The sequence below is a fragment of the Ranitomeya variabilis genome, chromosome 1, assembly GCF_051348905.1.
Source record: "Ranitomeya variabilis isolate aRanVar5 chromosome 1, aRanVar5.hap1, whole genome shotgun sequence".
NCBI classification, from domain to species: domain Eukaryota; kingdom Metazoa; phylum Chordata; class Amphibia; order Anura; family Dendrobatidae; genus Ranitomeya; species Ranitomeya variabilis.
The window spans coordinates 178,151,260-178,177,547 of record NC_135232.1 but is presented as its reverse complement, the minus strand read 5'-3'; the positions used below and the strand labels follow the sequence as shown (position 1 = coordinate 178,177,547).

The window sequence follows — 26,288 nt, the reverse complement described above, 5'->3', positions numbered from 1 at the left end:
GCATCTTATGGGGCCATAAACAACCTTAATGCAGCCATAATCAACCTTTATGCAGCCATAATCAACCTTTATGCAGCATTGTATGGGGCAAATGATTCTATGGAGCATCTTGTGGGGCCATAATCAACCTTTGTGCAGCATTGTATGGGGCATATTTTTGTATGAAGCATCTTATGGGGCCCATCATAAACTTTATGGAGCACTATATGGGGCATATTTTATTATGGAGCATGTTATGGGGCCCATCATGAACTTCATGGAGCATTATATGGGGCGTATTTTGTGTGGAGCATCTTATGGGGCTTCTGATTCAATATGGATATTCACTGTCATGTCGGACGCTATTCACACTAGGGTGTCCGACAGACAGCAGTAATTCCACATTCGTCCACTATATGCTCAGTGGCGCTGGCTAGATTTTTATCCAGGTTGCCCAGGGTTAATCTAGCTGGTACTCGGGTTGGAGGCTGGGTCACGCCCACGGCCCTTAAATATTATTGCTGGACTTTGGGCGTCGCCGATTATAGCTTGTGCCTCGTGCCTAGTGATTCCGGTCTGGAGTGGTGGTCTTGGAGTAGAAATATCGTATCTGGTGGTGTATTATCCTTTGTTATATTTCTCCTTCCTATATTTGTATTTGTTTTGCCCTGGGCACATTATTGTGTTTTCCTGTGTGTCTGCGGCGTGGTGCGTTTTTAGTTTTCCCTGTCTGTGCTTTTTGTAGGGGTTGGTGTGTGGTCTATTCACTGGGTGGCGGGTGGTGGTTTCAGCATAGGGCTGAAACAGGAGTCAGGGCCAGGCCTGGTGGCCCAGACAAGCACACCATTAGTGTAAATTCTGGGAGAGGGACAGACAGGGTTTTCCCTAGTCTGAGGGATATCACAGGGGCCCGGGTAACCAGCCTTAGCTTATCTAGTCTCCCCGTGACATTAGCTCATCACTAGTTAAGTGTTTTTGAATATACTCGTTACTAGAGATTTCTCAAGCACGCTCGGGGGTCCTCCGAGTATTTTTTTAGTGCTCGGAAATTTAGTTTTTCTTGCCGCAGCTGAATGATTTACATCTGTTAGCCAGCATAAGTACATGTGGGGATTCCCTAGCAACCAGGCAACCCCCACATGTACTTATGCTGGCTAACAGATGTAAATCATTCAGCTGCGGCAAGAAAAACTAAAAACTAAATCTCCGAGCACTAAAAAATACTCGGAGGACCCCCGAGCATGCTCGAGAAATCTCGAGTAACGAGTATATTTGCTCATTACTACACTTAACCGGTCTCTTACCTCAATTTCATGTTACCTTTATTGGTATCTATTTTTATTTTTGAAACTTACCAGTAGCTGCTGCATTTCCACCCTAGGCTTATACTCGAGTCATTGTTTTCCCAGTTTTTTGTGGCAAAATTAGGGGTCTCGGTTTATACTTGGGTCGGCTTATACTCTAGTATATACGGTATGTATGGTTTTCACCGCCCAATAACATAAAAATCTGTGAGGCACGGGTGGTGTCAATATGATCACTGCACCCCTAGATGAATTCATTGAGAGATGGAGTTTGTAAAATGAGGTCATATATGGGGGTTTCTTCTTTTCTGGCACCTCAGGGGCTCTTCCAATGTGACATGGCACCTTCAAACCAAATCTGAACTCCAATATGGCGCTTCTTCCCTTCTGAACTTTGCACTGTGCCTCAAAAGTAGTTTTTGACCACATATGGGTTATCGTTGTACTCAGGAGAAATTGCACAACAAATTTTGAGGTCCATTTTCTCCTTCTAGCCTTGTGAAAATGAAAATAATTCAGGCTAAAACAACAGTTTTGTGACAAAAAATATTTTTTAATTTTCACACTGTTTCAGGGTCCTCACCACACATCTAGATAAATTCCTTGACGTGTCTAGAATTGGGTCACTTGTGGGGTTTTTCCACTGTTAAGGCACATCAGGGGTTCTCCAAACATGACACCTGCAAACAGTGTAATCAAAGTCTGCTTTCCAAGACGTTACTCCTTCCTTTCTGAGCTGTGCCATGTGCCCAATCAGTTTTCCTCCACAAATGAGCTATTGGCGTACTCAGGAGAAGTTTCACCACAAATTATAAGTAGGAAATTCTCCTGTTACCTTTATGAAAATGCAAAGTTTTGGGCTAAAAAGCATTTTTGTGGCAAAAATTACATTTTTTTTTTATTTTAACGGCTCAATGTTATTAACTTCAGAGAAGAACCTTGGGGTTCAAGGTGCTTACCACACATGTAGACAAGTTCCCTGAGGTACCTAGTTTCCAAAATGGTGTCACTTGTGGAGGGTTTCCACTGTTTATGCACATCAGGGGCTCTCCAAACGCGACATGACATCCGCTAATTATTCCAGCAAATTTTGCAGTCAAAAAGTCAAAGTGCGTTCCTTCCCTTCCAAGCCCTGCTGTGCGCCCAAACAGTAGTTTTGCCCCACATATGAGGTATCCGCTTACTCAGGAGAAATTGCACAGCAACATATATGGTGCAGTTTCTCCTGTTGCCCTTTAGGAAAATGCAAAATTTGTGGCTAAAAAACTTTTTTGTTTGAAAACTGTGATTTTTTTTTTTTTCACGGTTCAATGTTATAAACTTCTGAGAAACACCTTGGGGTTCAAAGTGCTCACCACACATATCTAGAAAAGTTCTCTAAATGATCTAGTTTCCAATATGGTGTCACTTGTGGGGGGTTTCCACAGTTTAGGCACATCAGGAGCTCTCCAAACGGGACATGACATTCGCTAATTCTTCCATCAAATTTTTCATTGAAAAAGTCAAATGGCACTCCTTCCCTTCTGAGCCCTGCCATGAGCCCAAACAGTGGTTTTCCCCCACATGTGGGGTATAGGCATGTTCAGGAGAAAATGCACAACAAATTTTGGTGTGTAGTTTTTCCTTTTACCCTTGGGAAAATAAAAAAAAATTTGGTGTAAAGTAAAATTTTTTTAAAAATATTTAAATGCTCATTTTTTCCTTCCACATTCTAAAAATTCCTGTGCCGCATGTGAATAGTGTCACTTTTGGGCATTTTCTGACATATAGACCCCTCAAAGTCACTTCAAATATAATGTGGTCCTTAAATTGGTTTTGTAAGTTTTGTTGAAAAAAATGAGAAATCGCTGGTCAATTTTTAACCTTTATAGCTGTTTAACAAAAAAAAGATGTTTCCAAAATTGTGCTCATGTAAAATAGACATGTGAGAAATGTTATTTATTAACTATTTTGTGACATACAACTTTCTGATTTCAGGGCATACAAATTAAAAGTTAGAAAATGGCAAAATTTTCCTAATGTTTACCAAATTTCCACTGTTTTTACAAATAAACACAAGGTATATCGAAGACATTTTACCATTGTCATGAAGTACAATATGCCATGAAAAAACAGTCTCAGAATCAGTGGGATCCATTGACATTATTACTGTCACGGAGTTACCACAACAGAGAGGAGCCAGAAGACCGCAGCGTCTGATTGCTCCTACTTCTGCGCTGAAACAAAGCACTTTACCTTTTTGAAATGGTGTTATTTCTTTTGGCAGAACAGGGGTTAATCGGCCATGTTGGGAGCTCCGGGAGTCTGAGCTCTCAGCTGTGCTCGGTTAGCCACTCCCATTCCCTTTATAATCAGGGTCCTGATTGAAACCCATGTGAGATCTAGCTTTTGCTGCATGGTTTGAAGGAGAGGTGTTTTATATGAGGAGGAGATTGGAGGAGTTATCTGTGACTGTTGCGTGGTTTGTAAGTGTATTAATTCCCTTCCCTCTTCCTACTTTGGCTTTGCCCTGTCCTCCACTCCCCGGTGCATTCCTCTGTTGTATGTGAGTTAATATTTGTATGCCTGCTATTTTCAGTTTAGTTCAGTTTATATAACCTTGTTGTTGGGTTGGTGTGCTGTGGTGCATGACAGCACCCCTCTTCCCTGGGTGGGGGAAGAGAACAGATGGAGTGCTGATTCAGGAGATAAGGCAAGGATGGCGGCCCTGGCATCGTCACCTTCAGATGTACTGGATCTAGAGGAATAGGGCGATCTAGGGTGCCCCTAGTGTTAGAGACAGGGAAGGAGCCCCTGGTCCCTGGTCACCTGAAAGCTGAGTCGTGACAATTACCACATAAAGTGACACTGGTCAGAATTGTAAAATTGGTCCTAGTCATGAAGTTGCAAACAGCTTTTGGGGGTAAAGAGGTTAATACTGGCGTTGTGAACATGGATATAAATAATTGGGTGCATTTTACTCCTGCCGTACACCTCTCCCAGAAATGTTACTCTCTGACTGGAGTATATTTCTGGTGTAATTTATGCCACTGAAGTGGTGCAAATTTTAATGACTTTGCCCGGTCGGATTTGTCAATACTGCATCCCACCCAAACTTTGCCCACTTTGGCTTAGCTAGTAGAGACTGACGTAAAATGCTAAAAGTTGCCAAAGTTTGGCATAATCTTAAGGTGTTTTATGCCAGAAAACTGGCGAAAACACCATGCTGAGTTGTAGCCTACGTACTGTAATTCTATGGTACGGAATTTCTTGTGATACTTTCCCTTTGTTGAATGGGTTATTCTGATAATTACTCTTTCAAGGCTTTGAGCACTGGAGGTGAAGCTGCGGAAACGGATGAAGGCTTCAGAGAAACACTATTTCTGTAACTCTCATAGCAATGCAGCCATCAGCTGTTTTCGTGGCTTTTCATTCAGTGCTCGGAGCCTGATAGGAGATATTCCCGTGTTAGTCATGAAAAGCTGCAATGGGAATAAACCATTAAGAATAATTTAAAACCCGCATTTCGTGACATTTTGTCATGTAGCAGTCACTTGAGAGTCTCAAGTAAAATACCGTACATGTAAATGATACTCAGTATATTCAATGGACTGCGAATGTCTGCAGAGAACAAAAGGCCCGTGTATTACTCCAGCTAATGGAAATCTAATGATGGCACTCCTTCCAAGGGTTGGGTCCTATTTTACCAATTTAAATCACATTATTAATAAAAATATGTAAAAAGACCTTTATAAATAGCCATCATTTTGTGTTGTTAACCGTATGCATTAATCTGCCGATATGACCTAGGGACGTCCGGTAGTCGTCGCGGCCCTCTCCGAGACCGGTAGATTGCGCTCTAATTGCAGCCGTACGAGAGCGCAGTTCATGTTCAATCAATGAGCCGCACTGATTGCTTTTCACAACAGGCTGTTTCGCTTTTCCACCACTAGCAGAGTTGCACTTTTTTTAAAAAGTTCTCATAGCAGTGAAAGGACGTGAATTTAATAGAGAGACTTGTTTTTGTCAAGCATGGATTTAGAGAAATGTTATTTTATTTCTATGACAGCAATTACTGTGAAGTGTAAAATGCTGTAATTGCTAATTTTCTGGAATGTATTGGGTTGTTTCCACGAGAAAGCTGAGTAGTAAGGTGCCGGCTACTTTCTGCTTGTAGGCATAACCTTTTGAACCTGGCATGTGAAATCATATTTTCTCTCCTCTCCCCCATAAACTCTTACAATTAGAAATGATTATTTTCTTAACTCTAAAATATCAAATGTGCCAAATAAACAAGGCCAAGAACATCGGGGCAGATTATTTCTCATGGCTGCTTGCTGCATTTGATATCCTGTTGATTTCTTGTGATGGGCTGTGCTAAGGAGCTGAGGGCACTTGGCTTAAAGGGAACATGGCACCAGATTTTTGCCACCTAATATGAGAGCAGCATAATGTTTCTACAGAGACCTTGATTCCAATGATGTATCACTTACTCCGCTGCTTACTATAGTTTCGATAAAATCACAGAGATTATCATTAGAGGACTTGTAAACCTGCTGCCAGTTAGTCGAGCATATTCACGACCTCTATAACTCCGCCCCCTCCACTGATTGGCAGCTTTCTGCTCATGTACAGTATAAACAGAACGCTGCCAATCAGTGGTGTGGGCGGGGTTATAGAGAGCTCAGCAGTCAGAGAACTGCTAGATCTGCAGCAAATAAAACAGTGTTTTTATCAAAATGACAGCAAGCAGCTCAGTAAGTGACACATTATTGGATTCAGGATCTCGGCCCCTACATTATGCTTCTCACAAAGGGAATCTGGCACCAAGTTATTTCTACCCCATCTAAGATGCCATATACATTAATCCAGAGAAAATATAACGTTGTTAGGATGAATTGTAAAATTCTCTAGAAAGTAGTCGGTCACTGCTTGTCTAGAAAAGATTGTTCAGTGAAAAAGAATTTCCTGAAAGATCAGTCATCCTTTGCCTGATGTCGTTTAACATGAATGGCTAGTATGAACAGTGAGTTGTCCAACCCTGACTAAAATGTGTATGGCTGCTCCAGCAGAATGATCGTTCTCTTTACGTTTGTTCAACCTTCTTCCATCTAATGTATACAGTATGGCCACCCTAGCCAGTCCATGGCAGAGCCATTTATCCCCATTCCTGACATTTTCATTTTCGGGTTTTATCGTGCGCTTGTAACAGCTCTCTAATTTTTCCTCGTTTGGCTATTCAGATAATATTTGCCTTTTTATATAAGTTTTCTATTCCTCTGTTTTCTGATATCAGGGAAAAATGTAAAGAAAAATAGGACATACTTGTCTGGTTTTTTATTTGATTTTTTTTTCATGAACACAAAGAACCGCTAAGAACCTTTATTTTGCATTTCCCTCTCCATTGACCAATTCGATATGGTGCTAGGAACAGCAGTCTGGACTGGTAGTGTCATTGATGTCTCGTATCACTTGCTGAATGTCACTTCTATTGAACCTGGAATGACATCAAATTGGAGTAGGATATTGCATTTCATCCCTAACCAATTACAGCTGAATGATCTGCTAGACATGAAGCTTACTAATGAGTAAAGACAGAATATGTCTTATAGAGTTGGAGCCATGTACTGAATAACTGGTCAGAGCTGGCAAGCTAAGAACAACACTCATTATAAGCTTTCCAACCTAAATTTACTTTATTTCTTGCTCTAAAATCTGTGCATTTTTAATGTATGTATGACATTATCAATGGGTTATTATTTGTCCAGCAATACTGAATCATTATATTTTTTAATGTTAAAACTGCTCCATAATTTCATCACTGTTTTCTATGAATGGTGTCCACTGGTGAAATGAATGAATATTCTAAATTAAGGTGTGGTGGTGTTTTCTGCTTTCTATGACTATTTATGTGCTGCTTATTAATCAAAGCATGCAAAGAATGTTCAACGATAGAAGGGATGTACAAAACATTGCCAGCATGGATAGTGAGGATAAGGGAAGAAGGGGTCTCCGCCATAGATATCACTATTTCATGGGAGGGCTCAATTATGTCAGACTGCACATGGGGGAGGGCACAGGCATATTGTGGATTAGTCTGGAGGAGTCTTAGCTGTGGTTTATTACACTGTCCCTTTTATAAACCTGTCACACCTTACCTTCCAGGGGATAATAATGCTTTTCGGTCCAATGAGTGTTCATCCAACAGCTATTAAAGAAGTATGTGCTGGAATGAACTTAGATGATGAGGGTTTGTCCAAAGATAATTTTGATTTTCATCCTAAATATTTCTCTATTTAATAATATAATAGTTCTTCTAATATGGTTTTATTAAAATCCCTACTATTCCCTCTCTAATCTACCGTAACTGCTTTCTGCTTTATTTATTTCTTACTGTGCAATCTTCTCAGTGCACAATGACAGTGCGCTCCCTCACAAGCTCTAATTAGAAGTGAAGAGTTGGCAACAGAGCGAAATGTTGGTGTGCGCTCTGTGGGGAGAACCCAGTGAGCAGAGAACAGACCCACCCCCGAAAGTGATATCTGTTTTCGAGGAGGGCAAGTACTGGGGATTCCTAAACGAAGAGTCATCAAAATGGAAATAGGTAAAAAAAAAATAAAGCATTTAGGTTAAAGAGGGAAGGGGTAGAGGCTTTTTTAATTAAACCATGATTAAAATCTGTTATATTATTAATATTAATAAAGAGACATTAAGGATGAAAATCAATATTGGTGTTGGACCACCCCTTTAGTATCCGCCAGACTTCAAAACAAGGACAAATGCAATTTTTTTGGGGTTTAATTAAAGGGAACCTGTCACCAGGTTTGACCGATACGAGTTGCAGCAATCCCCTTTCAGGGCTTATAAACAGCATTCTATAATGTTGTGCATAAGCCCCCGATCCGACCTGTAAAAGAAGAAAAATAACTTTTATTTTACTCAGCTGGGAGGCGGTCCGGTCCGATGGGCTTTGCTCCCATCTTCTTGCGATGCCGTCCTCCCGCTTGCTTCATGTGGATGACACATCCCTGCGTCATCCACACAGGCTCCCCGGAATCGCGCTCCTGCGCAGGTGTAGTTATCTGCCCTGTTGAGGGCAGAACAAAGTCCTGCAGTGCGTAGGCGCTGGGCCTCTCTGACTCTCTTTCCCGGCACCTGGGCACTGCAGTTCTCTGCCCTCAACAGGGCAGATAAGTACGCCTGCGCAGGAGCGCGATTCCGGGGAGCCTGTGTGGATGACGCAGGGAAGCAAGCAGGAGGACGGAGATCGTAAGAAGATGAGAGGCTCCGGACCAAGAAGAGCGACACCCATTGGAACGGACCACCCCGCAGGTGAGTATAATAAGTTATTTTTCTTCTCTTACAGGTCGGATCGGGGGGCTCATATACAGCATTATAGAATGCTGTATATCAGCCCTGAAAGAGGGTGTGGCGGTAACTCGTATCGGCCAAACCTGGTGACAGGTTCCCTTTAAAGCTTCTGTCCTCTTCCCTATCTGGTCAGTGATTATGTGCTGCACAGAAATGATATTAAATGTTAGGGTGAAATAAAAAAGACTAATTTCATAGTCTCTTATCCCCAAAGGTTTCTCTGGTACCTGATGTCAACATCTCTGCTCACCTTCCCTAATCACCGCTCATGTTGGCTCAGGAGGGAAGTAAGACCAAGTAGCAACATTCTTTCTATTAGGCTATGGCAACCATAGCTTTGGCCCAAGTGCTGTCCTTGTTAAAAACAGACAGCACTCAGACCAATGTTATTTACTTGGGCAGTTCATATGAGAGGTTTTTTTTTTACATAAACAGAATGTTAACATGAAAAAGATTACCGCATTCTGTATTTCAGATGAGACACCTATTCCAGCCTGTGGGTATCTAAAAAAAAATAAATCAGATGTCATGTAGATCAATAGTATAGCAACCAAATGTATCCATTATTAACTTAGAGTCCTTTCACATGGTCTGCCGGCGCCTGTTCGATGGCCCCGACAATGCTTACATTTGAACCCCCCACAAAACTGAATTCAAATGTATGCACTGACGGTGCCATAGACTATAATGGTGCCATCAGAGCGAATGTGCACTCTGCTATGTATCATATTCAGGTGTGTATGCCTACTGGAGATGGACACTCAAACGCAGTGTACTACATCTGAGCGTACACCATTATAGTCTATGGCCCTGTCATCACATGCGTCCAAATCTCATTTTGCAAGGGCTTCGGACATAAGCCCGACGGAGCCACCAAACGGGTGCCTGTATGCAAAGTAAAAGCACCCTTAGGAGACTGTGGATGAAAACCCATGCCATACGGATGATAATAAAATAAAAAATCATCCGTTTTTTCTGCCTTATCGTCGCTAAGTTATAATCTATTAAATTACTATCACATCTAAATTACCAACTGCTGCACAGTTTCCAAATTCATCAGGCAGCGCAGTGATTTTACATCCATATGTGTATGGTCTTTTATAAACATTGATGAGACTTTGTTTCCAGATTATTCTTGTTTTTATTTGTGAGCATTTCCTATCTAGAAAAAGCAGGACTTCTGATCTAGAAACTGGACATTGCTGCTCCAGGTCTGATCGCACTTACAAATCTTTTTACATTAAAAGTTTAGGATGCCTAGTAACTAGTGATGAGCGAGTGTACTCGTTGCTCGGGTTTTCCAGAGCACGCTCGGGTGATCTCCGAGTATTTATGACTGCTCAGAGATTTAGTTTTCATCATGGCAGCTGAATGATTTACAGCTACTAGCCTGCTTGATTACATGTGGGGATTCCCTAGCAACCAGGCAACCCCCACATGTACTCAGCCTGCTAGTAGCTGTAAATCATTCAGCTGCCGCGATGAAAACTAAATCTCCAAGCAGTCATAAATACTCAGAGGTCACACGAGCGTGCTCGGGAAAACCTGAGCAACAAGTACACTCGCTCATCACTACTAGTATCCTAAAAGTGTAATTTCGAAAACCTTAATACTTTCGCTACATTACTTAAAATTGAAAACATGAAAAAACCAGAGCTTTTAAATTACAAAACATAACAAAAATGCTACAAAAAAATATAAATGAACTAGTATAAGGCAAGAAAGAGGTGTATAAAAATGTATAACAGGTGTACAACGACTCCACATCCGCCGTGACCAGCAACATGTCGGGCTCGAGGGTAAGACCATCAAGTCTCCGCAGGACGTCATTAGTGTCTCTGACGTAGGAGGGGAGCGTCTCCACCAAAGGTTGCAGATAATGATCAATAAATCTACAGATCGGGTCGCATAACCCTCCCACGCCAGAGACAATAGGACGACCCGGCGGGACCACAGGATCTTTATGAATTTTAGGTAAAAGGTAGGGGTGACTGGGGCCTGAACAAATAGGCCATCAAAAACCTTTTTGGTGATAACTCCCCGAGAGAGCGCCGACTCCAGAACCCGAAGGAGTTTGTTTTGAAAGAGGGATACAGGATTGTATGAGAGCGTGGACTATGCCTCCCTATTCCTCAACTGTCTGAACGCTTCCCGTTCGTACAAGTTGGTAAGCCAGACCACCACGTTCCCTCCCTTGTCAGTGGGCTTAAATACCACATCGCGTAGAGCCCGCAAATCAGAGAGTGCCTGCCTCTGAGCATAGGTTAAATTGTCATTAACCCTCCCTGTAGGGAGGTACTCTATTCCCATTTATCTTAGTGGATTTCCATTAGGTTGCTCTGTCATCCATACATGCCATGTGATATGACATTCTGCCTTTATATTTATTGTGCATTTTTTAGTATGTAGACTTATCATATATTTGTGAGCGCCTCTGTTCTATTGGATTGCCGGCCCCTGCCAGTTTGTATCATCATTCTGTAGACTTGTCCAGTTTTGTTTGTTTTCTTTGTTTTTATGTTTTGTACTTGTGTGTTTGGCTTTAATATTTGTACTATAATAAAGTTATACATTTTTATACACCTCTTTCTTGCCTTATACTAGTTCATTTATATTTTTTTGTAGCATTTTTGTTATGTTTTGGAATTTAAAAGCTCTGTTTTTTTCATATGTTTTCTATAGTTCTAGTGGAGTTTTCCTCTAAATATGGTCATACTATATCAGTTCTGGTATGTTATCATTACTTAAAATTGAGTAGTGTTAAAAAAAAAAAATCTTCTCTTATTATAATAGAATATGGGAGAACAGGTCACCATAGAATTAAGATTCCTCAATTTAAAAATCCTGATTAATTTTGTATTTATCCATATGGCATGTCCAGTTTACGCTAAGCCTGGCAAACTAACTGATTGAAAGCTTATCTTTGCTACACAGACTGATTGATCCATGTGGTATATGGTAAAAGTATTTTTAACCCCTTCACAATATATAATGTAAGTTTACACCATGGTCGTAAATGGGTTCCAGCAAAATGGTGTAAACTTACATTATGCCGATCATGCATGCACAGGAGCAGTGCCCGCATGATCACTGCCAGGAGCTTAGCTTAAGTGAAAACCAAGAAACCTTGGCTGTCACTGCTGTAGTACACTGGTGTCCACACTGTGACCCAGGAAAGTTCAAAGTAAATGTAGGTTTAATGTCCAGAACTTACAAAGGAAACGGTATCCTCCGGATTGCAGCCGGGAAACAAGAAATTCCGTGACCGATTGTCGTGGGTAACTGCACCGCCTTGCATGGTGAGGGTGGCCTTTTGGCTCCGTTTGGCCCCGTGTTGCCTCACACAGGTTGAGCTCTGCCTGCTTGTAAGACCAAAACTGACACACCCAATTTGCTGCTGGGATATTTACCAAAGAACCTGTGGCTGTCAGCGGTGTGGTCCAATGGGCGTTGCGGTCCGGGTCCAGCGCCTCCCATCTTCATACGATGACGTCCTCTTCTCTGCTTCCTGCAGCGGCTCTTGCGCAGGCGTACTTTATCTGCCCTATTGAGGGAAAGGTCAGAGAGGCCCGGCGCCTGCGCCCCTGGGTGAGTATAATCTTAACTTGTTTTTCTTATCTTTCAGGTTACATTGGGGGCTTATCTACAGCATTACGGAATGCTGTAGATAAGCCCCTGATGATGGTGGCCTTAGCTTATAGGCGAATTTTGGGGTGACAGATTCCCTTTAAGGCCAAGATCTCTGGCAGATATAGCAGTTATCATATTACAATTGAAAGATTTGCTCGGTATAGAGCGACTTTATACAGAGAGACATAAAGAACAAGATGCAAGCACATTCTACAACAAGTGGAACAAGTTTGCTGAAATGTACAACAACAAGGAAGAGATGCATGATTTAGTCTGCCCTTGTCGGTGCGTTGAGTGGTAGTGTACCGAAGACTTGAAGACAACTTTGGGTTTCCTGAGTCTGCAGACCTCAAGATGCAAGTACATTATTTAAAAAGTGGAAAAAGTTTGTTGATCTGTGCTACAACAAGGAGGAGATACATGATTTAGTCTGCCCATGTTGGTACATTAAGTGGTAGTGTGCCAAAGACTTGAAGGCAACTTTGGGTTTCTTGAGACTGCAGACCTGAAATTAAAACTGATCTAGGACCTAGGAATGTTGTTTAGGTTTCATGATGAAGAATGACATTGGGAGATACAGTATGTTTCATAATTCTCCGATGGAGTGTCAATGTGCCGCGCGGCGCTTAATGTGCTTTATCACATGGGTGACATATTCCAGCATTCCTCACATAGCTTCATAATTACTTAGATAGCTAAGCTTCAAGCTCCTGCAATTTGTGCTTTTTTTAAAAAAAAATTCCAACATTTGGTAACATGTAATAAGTAATTGAATTTTTTTTAATTTGTATGTCACCTTAAGATTATTAAAATCAAATAAAAAGATTTAAAAAAAAAACAGGTATTTTTTGAGACTGCTGAACAATTTAGTCCCTTTGCACACGGGGTCTGAAATTGACCAAAATATATATTGGATCACCACAGACATTTTAGCAAATTCATCATGAGTCATATTAAATAAAAAAAAAATGTTGCAGGCATCATTCCTTCATACACGGCCTTAATCAGATGTCTATGATTCCCGAACGTGTTCTATCTATGATTTTCAAGAGTAGAGCATGCTCCCATTAATGTCTATGGTGCTATTCATGTGTCCATGTGTTCAAATAACAAAACAAAAATAGAGACATCCGGTCATGATCAAAGTCATAGATCAAAATTAAAAGTGGGTCCTTAAAATTACGGATAGCACACTGATGACAAACGTGTACAATCCATGTGCTGCCTATGAGAAACCCATTCAGGCATATGGCCATAACTGTATGTCTGAGCTGCGGTGATCACTTGTGAAAGGCACTCAGGAGCTTTAACAGCCACTGCCGGAGCTGGCATCTGTTCCCATAGGTTGTATGCTGAGCTTCAAAGGAGATCCAGATTTTACAGACAATATTACAGACAATATAGTATGCAGTATAAGTGATCAGATGATCTTAGGTCCACGTTCCCTAATAGGACTAACAAATAAAGTAAAAAGGTTAAAAAAAAGTTTTCAAAAATCCCCCCCCCCAAAAAAAAATAAATAAAAAAATTTTGATTCAACATCCCTTTTCCCCCATTAAAAATACAGAAATGTAAAAAAAATATACGGTATATATACAGTATAAGGTATAACTACATTTATAATCGTCTGATAAATTAAAACATATAATTTACACAATCTGTAAATGTCTTAAAAACAATAATTAAAAAAACCTTTCAGAATTGTATTTTTTCGGTCACCACATCTCCCTAAAAAATACAATAAAAAGTAACAAAAAAAGTCGTATGTACCTTAAAATAGTATGAATGAAAATGTTGATACGCCTTGTAAAAAATAAGCCCTCCCACAACATAACAAACTTAACTTATCTGGATCTGGAATCTGGAAGTTTGTTATCGCCATAATCCTACTAATGAGAAGAATTTCTTTCCTGTTCTTCATTACTGGACATGGTAAAATGAAAGGTGTCATTTAAAACTATAACTTGTCCCGCGAAAAACAAGCATTCGGCTATGTCAAATGAAAAATAAAGTTATGATTTTTGGAAAAAGGAGGAAAAAAAGTAAAAAGATGAAAAGGGGTTAACTTTATAGTGCATAGTAGAAGCTTGGCAATTTATGTATTTTATACTTGAAAATCACTGATGAAACGCTGTCTAAAAACTGACACACAGACTAAACTGATGAAAATCTGAGCCAAAACGCTAGAGAAACGCGGAATGTTTTGTTTGCATACTTGAAAAATCACAGATGTCTGAATGACGTCTTACTTATAGTGATGAGCGAACCGAACATCGGGTGTTTTCCAAGCTTTCATCAGCATGAGATGAACCACCGGTGGCTCTAATTGGCGGTAAGATTATTACCGCTGGTCAGAGAGCTGCGATACCCCAGATGACCACATGAGCCAGCAGCTGTGGCCAGCTGTAAAAAGTTTACTGCCAGACATAGAGTCGTCGGTTGATGAGCACTACTTCCATCAGCCTACACCTGCTGTTGCTAATAACACAGAGAAGGAGCCGCTGATGGGAGTATTCATCAGTTGGCGCCTACACTATAAATAATAAAAAATGACATGGGGTTTGTTCTATTTTTGATAGGCAGCATGGCAAAACTGACAGCTGTGGCCTGCAACCCTCAGCTGTCAGCTTTATCCAAGCTGGTTATCAAAAATAAAGGTGCCCCATGCCATTTTTTTTTCAATTATTTAATTAAAAGAGCGGCATAGGGTCCTCCCCATTTTTGACAACCAGCCAAGCTAGAGGCTGGTATTATCAGACTGGTAAGGGGCCATGGATATTGGCCCCCAGTCTAAAAATAGCAGCCTGCTGTCGCTCCAGAAAAGGCAAATCTATTAGATTAGCCAGTTATGGCACTTTGCCTGGCTCTTCCCACTTGCCCTGTGGCGGTGGCAAGTGGGGTAATATTTGTGGGGTTGATGTCACCTTCTTATTGTCAGGTGACATCAAGCCCAGGGGTTGGTAATGGAGGGGCGTACGTGAGACGCCTATCCATTACTAAACCCATAATAGTCATATTGTAAATAAAAAACACCCAGAATAAAGTCCTTTAATTTAAATAAAAATCCACACTGTTTTGCAAATTTATTTAAAAGCAACATACAAAATTCTCCTCAACTTACACCTATTCCATTGAAGCCTATGTCACCTGTTAAAAAAAAAGAGGATAACTTTACCCCCCATTAGAGGCAGTGTTTGCCGCGCTGTCATGCACATGACAGCGTGTCAAACAACGGTTGTTCGGGCCACCCATTCATCTGAATGAGGTTCGGGTACTGTTCTGGTAATCGAACTAAAGTTTTTTTAAATGTTCGGCAGAACCTGCCGGACCCAAACATCCAGGGGTTCGCCCAGCACTCTTATTTTTTCCCTCTATAGAGCGAAATACTGGTGCTTCTCACAAAATTAGAATATCATCAAAAAGTTAATTTATTTCAGTTCTTCCATACAAAAAGTGAAAATCATATATAGAGTCATTACAAACAGAGTGATCTATTTCAAGTGTTTATTTCTGTTAATGTTGATGATTATGGCTTACAGCCAATGAAAACCCAATAGTCATTATCCTAGTAAATTAGAATACTTTATAATACCAGCTTGAAAAATTATTTTAAAATTCAAAATGTTGGCCTACTGAAATTTATGTTCAGTAAATTCAGCAGATGACATGGCTCCCTAACCACCACTGATTGTGGAAATTTCACGCTAGACCTCAAGTAGCTTGGATTGTGCGACTCTCCACTCTTCCTCAAGACTCTGTGACCTTGATCTCCAAATGAAATGCAGAATTTACTTTCATCTGAAAACAACACCTTGGACCACTGAGCAACCGTCCAGTTCTTTTTCTCCTTGGCTCAGGTAAGATGCTTCTGGCGTTGTCTATTGATTATGAATGACTTGACACAAGGAATGTAACACTTGTAGCCCATGTCCTGGATACGTCTGTGTGTGTAATATGCTTGGATACAGCACTCTGTGAACAGCCAGCTTCTTTAGCAATGACCTTTTGTGGCTTACCCTCCTTGTGGAGTGTGTCAATGACTGCCTTCTGGACATCTGTCAAGTCTTCCCCATGATTGTGGAGCCTACTGAAACAGACTAAGAGACCTTTTTAAATGATTAGGAAGCATTCACAGGTGTTTTTTTGTTAATTATTCTAATTTACTGAGATAATGACTTTTGGGCTTTCATTGGCTGTATGCCATAATCATCAACATTAACAGAAATAAACACTTGACATAGATCATTCTTCTTTTAATGACTCTTTATAATATGAGTTTCACTTGTTGTATTGAAAAACTGACATAAATTCACATTTTGATGATATTCGAATTTTGTGGGAAGCATTTGTAGTTAATACCTTCAATCTTTCTTGAATTCATCATGCTGAGGCTACATTTTTGCCTGTGTAATTTATTTTTTTACAGATTATTTGCATTATTTTATTTTAGGTTCATTGGAGCAATAATCAAAAATAATTGAAGAACCATACATACCCTCTAAGGGAAGCAGGGTGCCCAAGATGACGATATTGTAAAACCCTATGTACTTTAGCAAAATTGTTTCTGTAGCTTTTTTTGCTTTTGGTAATTATAATTAAATGAACCTTAACACAAGCCCTGAGATTGGACTTCATAAAATTCAAAGTGCTTTTATTTTAGGATATAATTAGTTTTTGACAGCTGCATTTTATTAAATTTAACAGTAAAATCCCTCTCTACAACCATAATTGTGTGCACTTTAGACACCGATAAAAAAAAATTAACAACTGGAATTACTATCAATTTAATCATATACGGTGACATCATGACTTAAAACTGGATAGCCAACAAAGCTTTATTATTACATATATAGAGCTAAGGACAAAATAAGTGGTATTGATTAAAGGAATCCAAAGCCGGTCACAGCAGTAGCAGTTGATGGCTTTAATAAAGGCCTACATGACTTCTTAGCACTAAATGGCAGTAAGTCTAATTTAAATGTATAGAACTCTTGCTTGGGCGTTGACCAGTTCACCTCGCCACTTGGGATCAGCAGAGAAAGTTTTCTTTTTAAGATCAATTATTCCTTATGTTTTATGCTGTCTTTTTCTTGTTCATCAGTGTCAAAGTTCTCTCCCCTTTCCTTCATTCACACCCTCACCTATCACTTGGTTAAAACTGATAACTTTTTTCAACTGTGCTATGTAACCTTTTGTAGTTTAGGATAATTATTAAAAGTACACAAGTGTATACTAACATTCCATTGGGACCATATAATGATAGCAATATGACAAACTTTTAGGTCCTAATTCATTAAGACTTGCGTTTTGAGTACGGTATCTGTCTTAATGAAGGGCACGTATGAGAAAATGAATTTAGCACATCATTCAGTTGGAGTGCGCCAGTGGAAGAAATTCACTTCAGTCAGGCTAGAGTATGTCCCTCTTGTAATTCATGACACCTCTGTGGTGTAAATTCTGTTTAATTTATTGAACATGCTCACGCGCATCTCAAACTTGGCAAAGCTGGCCAAGGCTAACTTACTAATGCCAAAATGTGCTATATTTTTGCACAACTGCAAGTTGCACAAAAAATTTGAGGTAATTCAAACATTTTCGCTCCAGAATTCTGGAGAAAACTAATGGATCTGAGCCTTAGCTTTTTTTACATACATAATTTTATGGTAGAACATACCCCCTAAAAGAACAGAAGTTTTCATTAAGTTTTTCAACTTTAAACTGTAAAAATACTGTATGGTTGAACACAAAGTCCTTCTGGCTTTCTCCAAAAAAGCTGCAGGGTCAGTGTGTTCTTCTTTACTGTGCCCATGAAGTACCGTATATTAGAGATTGCTTCTAGGGGCAGAATATGGAGTCCGATGGGTCATATCACTCACAGTGTAGGAAAGGCTAAGTGCAACACAAAGGGATAAGGGAAAGGGAACCAAACACTTGGGAAGGGGGGAGTGGAGACCCGCTAGACCGATCTAACGTCACCCTGTCTGCCCTATCATCCTTATATAGGTTCCACACTTATCGCCGAGCAAGATACCTAATCCCTGCCTGACCCTGGCAATAAGCCCTGCATCGGGTAGGACAGGATAAGCAGTAGTCAATCCCCAATCCCACTAAAGACAGATGGGATACACAAACAAGGGGAAAACTTAGCTTGAGTAGACTCAGAGAGAAACACAGACATCCTCCAGCAACTCCAAGGAGAAAGATAACCAACTGCAATTGCTCTAAGGCTATGTTCACACGTTGCTGTTTTTGCTGCGGATCCGCAGCAGTTTTCCATGCGGTGTACAGTACAATGTTAACCTATGGAAAACAAAAACCGCTGTGCACGTTATGCGGAATAAACCGCGCGGAAACGCCACGGTTTATTTTCCACAGCATGTCAATAATTTGTGCGGAATCCGCAGCGGTTTGGCACCTGCTCCATATTAAAAAACCGCAGGTGTCTAAAACCGCAGTGGAAACCACACAAAAAAAGCGATAAATCCGCAGTACTTTTTGCACTGCGGATTTCATTAAATCCGCTGCGGAAAATTCCACAGCGGAATCCGCAACGTGTGCACATGGCCTAAGCTGCAACAGGGAACTGGAAATAGAAATATCAACCGCAACTTCCAGCAGCAAGCTGGGAGTTATATGCACCCCGGTCCAGCTGTGTCAACTAGAGCCGGGAAAGGTTGCAACTGGGGCCTAAAGTCAGAAGGACTAGGAAGGAGTCTGCAAAGCCAACCGCTGAGACCTTCTGCAGCTAGATGCAGTGCGACTGTCTGCAGCCTCTGACACACCCAAGACACCATGCCATGATAAAAAAAATCTTGATGCATATATTATTTCATTCATTCGAAAAGATCATTAGATCGGCACTGCTGAAAGTATATACCACTTGAGTATGCAATGCTGTTCAGAAAAGAATGTCAGACATGGTGGTGCTCAAGTGTGTAGCAATACAATCTTTAAAAATTATGAGAAGAGAAAAAAAATAAGTGGCATTCACCACTTGTGCATTATTTGTTCTTTTTTATTCCAAGGTCACATGGGAATACATAGTAAAGACACACAGACTGGGCACCAGCTGTTTCGCGTCCTAATTAAATGAATCATCTGAAGGCCAGATGAAGCGTAATTAGATGCGAAACAGCTGTAGCCCAGTCTAATGTACTGTTGGTGAGTGCCACTTATTTTTCTTCTCATAGTTTTGTGAAAACAGCCGTTTGTTACCCAATGGCCTTTCCCACTTTAACTGAAGACAAGTTGCCAAAATTGTCAACTATTTTTTTTTTTAATATTTACCAGCCTTTAGTCAAGCATCAATAAGTTTACACAGACACATTATTTTGTTACTTGACCTGCTGTTTCCTCAAGTGATTTCCATTGTGATACATTTGTGCCTTCTGTGCTTATTTGGAATAATGCACAAAGAAAAGATCAGCGCACAGTGGAATAGAATTGTTTGCCTGCCATCTCAAATGCACCCTAAGTGCAAGCAAAGGGACCTACGTCCAGCTGCAGTAACAGATCGGAGCACTGTTTGTAGAAAGCAAAGCAGATCTCTGTTTTTAAGCTCACACATCCCCTTCAGGAACCAGCAGAAATAAATAGAAAAGAATCAAAAACAAACATAAACTTACAGTCCACACTATCTTAATCACCTTTCTTCCTTTTAACCATTCTATTAACTTATTTTTTTAAAATTGTCAGCATGTAGTAAGTATGGGCACAAAAGTCTAGAAGAAAAAAATATGTTTGGATTTTGAAGAATTAAATGAGTACTTCTTTTGATTGGCTTTAAATTCTGCCATTGATTAACCCTAGTATTATAGTAGATAAAACATAGTTTAATATTTCCATTTCCACAATGATTCCTATGATTATATTTTAGCTCCACATGAGTGTTTTGTGGTTATACATAGACTGTAATAGAAGAATTCTACACTGTCAGGAAGATACTGTTACTGTAGCCCTGTTATATTGTCTTCGCGTGGGCAGAATGATGATTGTCTCTATCAGTATACATGAAGTTTTCCCGTGGAGAGGGGTATCATGTATTGCCAGTTTGTCAGGTTATCCAGAAATGCAGATTTGCACATATTATCCTGCAAAACTGAAAAGTTCAGCTTGTGTAGAGCTGTGGTGTGCCTCTCCACGTAATGTTTACATCTGTCCATGGCTGGAGGTGATGACTGCTGATTTCAGCCAGATATAATACAGTCATTTTCTCTTTGAAATGCTTCAAATATGAAGGTCCGGCTGGAAGCCAGAGACAAGACTAGTTCAACATTGCCCTTCGCCGGCTTTTCCCAGCATCGGCCCAGGTGATTGACAGGTCTCCCAAAGGAAATCCTTCAGCCAGGTTGTAATTTATCCTGGCCAAGGTTGGGGCAGCATAAATCAACGGGCAGGTTCTCTTTAACCCCTTCATGACCTTGGGATTTTCCATTTTTCCGTGTTCGTTTTTCGCTCCCCTCCTTCCCAGAGCCATAACTTTTTTATTTTTCCGTCAATTTGGCCATATGAGGGCTTATTTTTTGCGGGACGAGTTGTACGTTTGAACGACATCATTGGTTTTACCATGTCGTGTACTAGAAAACGGGAAAAAAATTCCAAGTGCGGTGAAATAGCAAAAAAAGTGCAATCCCACACTTGTTTTTTGTTTGGCTTTTTTGCTAGGTTCACTAAATGCTAAAACTGACCTGCCATTATGATTCTCCAGGTCAGTACGAGTTCATAGACACCTAACATGACTAGGTTATTTTTTATCTAAGTGGTGAAAAATAATTCCAAACTTTGCTAAGAAAAAAAAAAAATTGTGCCATTTTCCGATACTCGTAGCGTCTCCATTTTTCATGATCTGGGGTCGGTTGAGGGCTTATTTTTTGCGTGCCGAGCTGGCGTTTTTAATGATACCATTTCGGTACAGATACTTTCTTTTGATCGCCCATTATTGCATTTTAATGCAATGTCGTGGCGACCAAAAAAACGTAATTCTGGCGTTTCAAATTTTTTTACCGCTACGCCGTTTAGCTTTTTCTTTATTGATAGATTGGGCGATTCTGAACGCGGCGATACCAAATATGTGTAGGTTTCATTATTTTTTAATTGATTTATTTTGAATGGGGCGAAAGGGGGGTGATTTAAACTTTTATATTTTTTATATTTTTTTCACATTTTTTTAACTTTTTTTTTACTTTTGCCATGCTTCAATAGCCTCCATGGGAGGCTAGAAGCAGGCACAACACGATCGGCTCTGCTACATACCAGCGATCTGATGTTCGCTGCTATGTAGAAGAAATGCAGATGTGCTGTGAGCGCCGACCACAGGGGGGCGCTCACAGCTGCCGGGGATCAGTAACCATAGAGGTCTCAAGGACCTCTATGGTTACTATTCTGAAGCATCGCCGACCTCCGATCATGTGACTGGGGTCGGCGATGCGCTCATTTCCTGCCGCCCGGCCGGAAGCGCCAGTTAAATGCCGCTGTCTGCGTTTGACAGCGGCATTTAACTAGCTAATAGCGGCGGGTGAATCGCGATTTCACCCGCCGCTATTGCGGGCACATGTCAGCTGTTCAAAACAGCTGACATGTCCCGGCTTTGATGCGGGCTCACCGTGGAGCCCTGCATCAAAGCAGGGGATCTGACCTCGGATGTATTATCCCGTCCGAGGTCAGAAAGGGGTTAAAGAAGCACTCGTCCCATCAAAGTTTTCATTCTCTTATTATATTGCAATCACAATATTATATTGCACTGTGTACTTACAATTGCTCATTTTGCCTTTCTACCCTGCTAATTCTTCTCTTCTCTCTGCTCTATGTAGAAACGGAAAGTTTATTTTCCTTGCAGGAGTCATCCCTCTCTTCAACTCCTGACCCAACTGCTCGGCTCCTCTATCCCTGGAGTGATGATTAATGCAGGGAAAATTGACCTCCTGTTTCTACATAGAGCTTATAAGGATTCACCTAGTCAGTTTTTAATCACGTGATGTCATAGACCCAATGGAAAAGAGAAGAATTAGCTGCATGGAAGGGCAAAATGAGCAACTGTAAGTACACAGTGCTATACAAAATAATGACTGCAATATCTTAAGAGGATAAAAACTTTAATGGAAGTATTTTTTTCTTAAACCACAAAGCTTTAAGACATTGAAGATCTTTATAGATCTTTGTCCCGTTCAAAACCTAACTAGAGTTTTTGACCAGTTTATGCTGCAGTATGTTTTGAATTTTGCCTTTGAATAGTGACATGAGCGGCCAATCCTAGCCTTATTAGTGGGGTTTCATAGCAGACCCTGATGGAACGAGTTATTTGTGCCTTGCCAGTCTCTTTGATGTTCCTTCACCTATTCTGTCTTGAAGTGGAGCTTGAATTGCTTGACTTACCTCTCACCTCCTAAATCTATTCCGGGTCAAACCGTGCATGATTTGATTCACGAAATGCCTGAAACCTGAGCAGTTGTTCTACGCCATGTGATCGCTCCATGCCGAGAATAGCAGGCTTCTGATTTTGTCAGGCTGTAATTGATTAGCTGGAGCAATGTGTTTTAAAGCAAGTGTTTGTTTTGCACTTTCCTCGCACCTAATTATTGAGGCAATTGAAACAATATATTAACTGTTGTAATATCATTACTTCATAATCTTAATAATCACGTCGGGGACAAAGGCATTAACACTGCTATTAAATCATTGGCGCAGTCAACAACTGGTGCTACTTTCCCAACTCCGCTTCTAATATAAAACACATAATTCTAGTGTTATTCTGATTTATAGGCTGATTTGTATATATTCCACCAATATAGCCCGTTATCTTTTAATTCCTTTAAGGCATTTTTTTCTGATCCAAATGCAAAGTTAAAGTTTTTGTTTGAAAAATAGATGTATGGTTTGTTACAAAAGTCGGTTTTACTCCTGTGTGAAAACAAAGCAAAACAAAAACTAAAACACAGCTATATTCTTTAAATGATAATGTAGAACCTGCACATTATAATTCAGCACAGACTTTTTTGGACTTTTTCTATGAAATATCTAAATCTTCTTGTCATAAGAAACATAACACACTTAAAAATACCAGAATGGGATAAAAAAAGAGAGATTCTTCTGCACAGAAGAAAAAAAACAAGCTTTTCGTAAAAGGACATGAAACACATTCTTCTAAACATGTCATCCATAAAATAATGTTTTAAATATAGTGAAGGAGCCAATGTGGCAGAATTTTTTTATTCCACCCCTTCGCTAAATTAATTGTTTAGATTCAGCTTACTGAATATGTGCCTGAATAACAACCTAGCTTTTATCGTTTAATTTTTCCTGTCATTTGCAGAGATTTATGAACTTGTAAAGTTTAAATTCTATTTTATGTTTGCGCACACTTGGGCTTATCAGAGATTCTTCTTTAGGGCGGTTACTTTTTCGCCTACATGACATGACCAATCCTAAGCAGGTTCTAGCAGCTTTCATCTCACAGCAGTCAGCGTGGGGGGAGCTGAGTTGACAGTGTCCTGAGATGAGAACTGCTAGAGGTGTTTGTAATGACATATGGTTCTTCTGTGCTGTACCCTGGTAGTGCAGAGATCACACAGGAGAGCCGGGCTGTGTGTCATTACATGTCTCTCATAGGAAGAGCCGGTTCTAAGCTATTCTGGGGGTGTTATTTTTCCCTCCTGCATGATGCTTCCTGCTTATAATTGGTCAACGTCATGCAGGAGCAAAAGAAACCGCCCCAGAGTAGATTATCTGCTAATGCCTCCTTTGTCTTACTATAAATTAGATTAAAATAAAATTATATTTTATTCAACTCTGCGTCACTACTCCACAACGTAGCCAGTTTAACACGCTCAAACTGGTGAAAGGTCCATTTTAAATAATGGCAATAACACAAATTGAAGACAAAAAATGCTAAAATTGCCTTAATCCATAATTAAATGAGTTTTGTAAACTCATTAATGTATGACATAATCACAGGATAGGCGATACATCTAATATATAATTGCCTTGTAAAGTCTTCACATCCCGTTCCGTCCAGATGTGTCCGGATCCCAGAATTCCAAGCGGCGGAAGTTCACCGACCGCAATATTGGGACACCCAAGTGATGGGTGTCTCAATATGGAAACTGCTGGTGGTACCAGCCTCTTGTGCAGTACCACTAGCAGAACACCGTCGCACCACACACACGCACACACTGTATACGCAATACGCACCACACACACACTGTATATGTCATACACACCACACACACACACACTCTGTATATGCCGTACGCACCACATACACACACTGTAAATGGAGCGCCCGCTAGGACTGTGGGGTACTCGGGCCGGGTCCAACGGTTCTTAAGGGGGGTGTCACGACAGCAGTGACCCAGTCAGTGGCCCTGGGTGTCCAATAAAATGGAAATTAAATGGAATAAAGTTTATAGGGGATTAGTTTGTGACGCCACCCGTGGTGTACGGCAATGAGAAAATGGCCGATGCTGCGGTACAGGTCCACTGGGGCAGTTGATGATGCAACAGAGATGTTACAGCTCTCCATGGGTAGAGCTAGGCCCCAGGGCAGTTAAAGTATTAAAGTCAATGATGGTGAATGTTGTAGTGCAGGGCAGGGGATGCAGTAAATAATTCTGCAGGGTGCAGTTTCCACACTTTACTCACAGTTCTTAGATGCAATCCCCAGCCAGGTGCTGTGTCCTCTGGGTCTGTGGTCCAGTGAGCTCTCAGGTAATTTGGGGTACACTTTGCCAGAACCCTCTTGTGTTCCTTCTCTTGCCGTCTTACTACGCTAGCTCCCGCCTCTCCTGTCCTGCACCTCACACACACAATGTCCTAAGCCAGCAGCCTCAGGTCTTGTCGGGCGACTCTCTCTCTTGGTCCCCTTGATCCTATGTGGCTGCCTTTTCTGCGAATGTGTGGCTGTGGCACATACAGATGCCACAGCCTCCGGTTTGCTAGCTGAGCCTTATAGTTCTCCACTAGTCTGAGGCCAGCCCCCTACTGCGACCTTGGCCCTCCACCCGACTACAGTCGGCGTAGATTCTGGCGCCTCGGGTAGATTCTTCACTTTCCATGCCCCTAGGACCCCTTTTTTCTCTTTCAGGAGCTTCTTCCTTCACGTCTGCTCCCATCCACTTCTCCTCGTCAACAACTCCTCCCTCCTGTCTCCATGACAACTCCTCACACCTTTCCCTCCAACTCTTACACTCCTCCCACACCCTCTAACACCCTCTACCTAATTCCTCCCTGGCCTGGAGAGGTCTAGTGTTGGGTGCTAGTGTGTGGGTACTGGGTAGTGTCCCCTCCTTACCCGAGAGCGGGGTACCACACCTCTGGCTGTGGTGCGGTACCTCTGTGGTAACTGGACCCTCAGGGGCGCCACTTTTACACCGTACACAGCCTCTTGCGTGGTACCACCAGCGGAACACTGTCGCGAACATGCCGCCGCCGGATCAGCTGAATGATTCACTGACCGCTGCCATCTTTGTGCAGGAGGAGCGCATGCGCAGTTTTTATATGACCGCCTCTATCTGTCCACCCAAAAGGTTGCGGTCTGATATACTGAGCCTATGCGAATTCAGCGCAGGAGCAGTGAATTATTCGGCTGATCCCGGCAGCAGATGCACGACATGTCTACAGGCAGAGGAAGCCGGTCACATTAAAGGGGATTTCCCACGAACGAAAGTTCATTTGAAAAATTGTGTATGACCATGTACGGAGCATGCCAATTCTCCTGGGCAGGGGAGAAAGCAAAATACAATACTGACATTATAGCAGGGGATCACAGAGGATTCATTTTGTGAGGTAAAATATTTCACTGACTGTTTTTAAACAATATTTTACCTCACAAAATGTATCCTCACACAGCACAGGAAGGAGAGAGACAGCAGATAAGGGGATAGAACATGGGGTAGACAAGTCAAAGAAGAGAGCACAGATGGGAGAAGTCAGCACATGGGGAAAGAGAGAGTGGATAGTTGGGTGAGCACATGGGGAGGAGAGATTCTCAACGCTGTAAAGTCTGCCCCCATCGTGACATTACCGCCCTCC

General features: G+C 41.2%; 1 protein-coding gene across 3 annotated transcripts in view; it reads left to right on the top strand.

The window, feature by feature from the left end:
- Window positions 1–26,288, top strand: part of DTWD2 (DTW motif tRNA-uridine aminocarboxypropyltransferase 2) — a 313,298-nt gene that overhangs the window by 97,928 nt on the left and 189,082 nt on the right. The gene's annotated exons all lie outside the window — the stretch shown is intronic.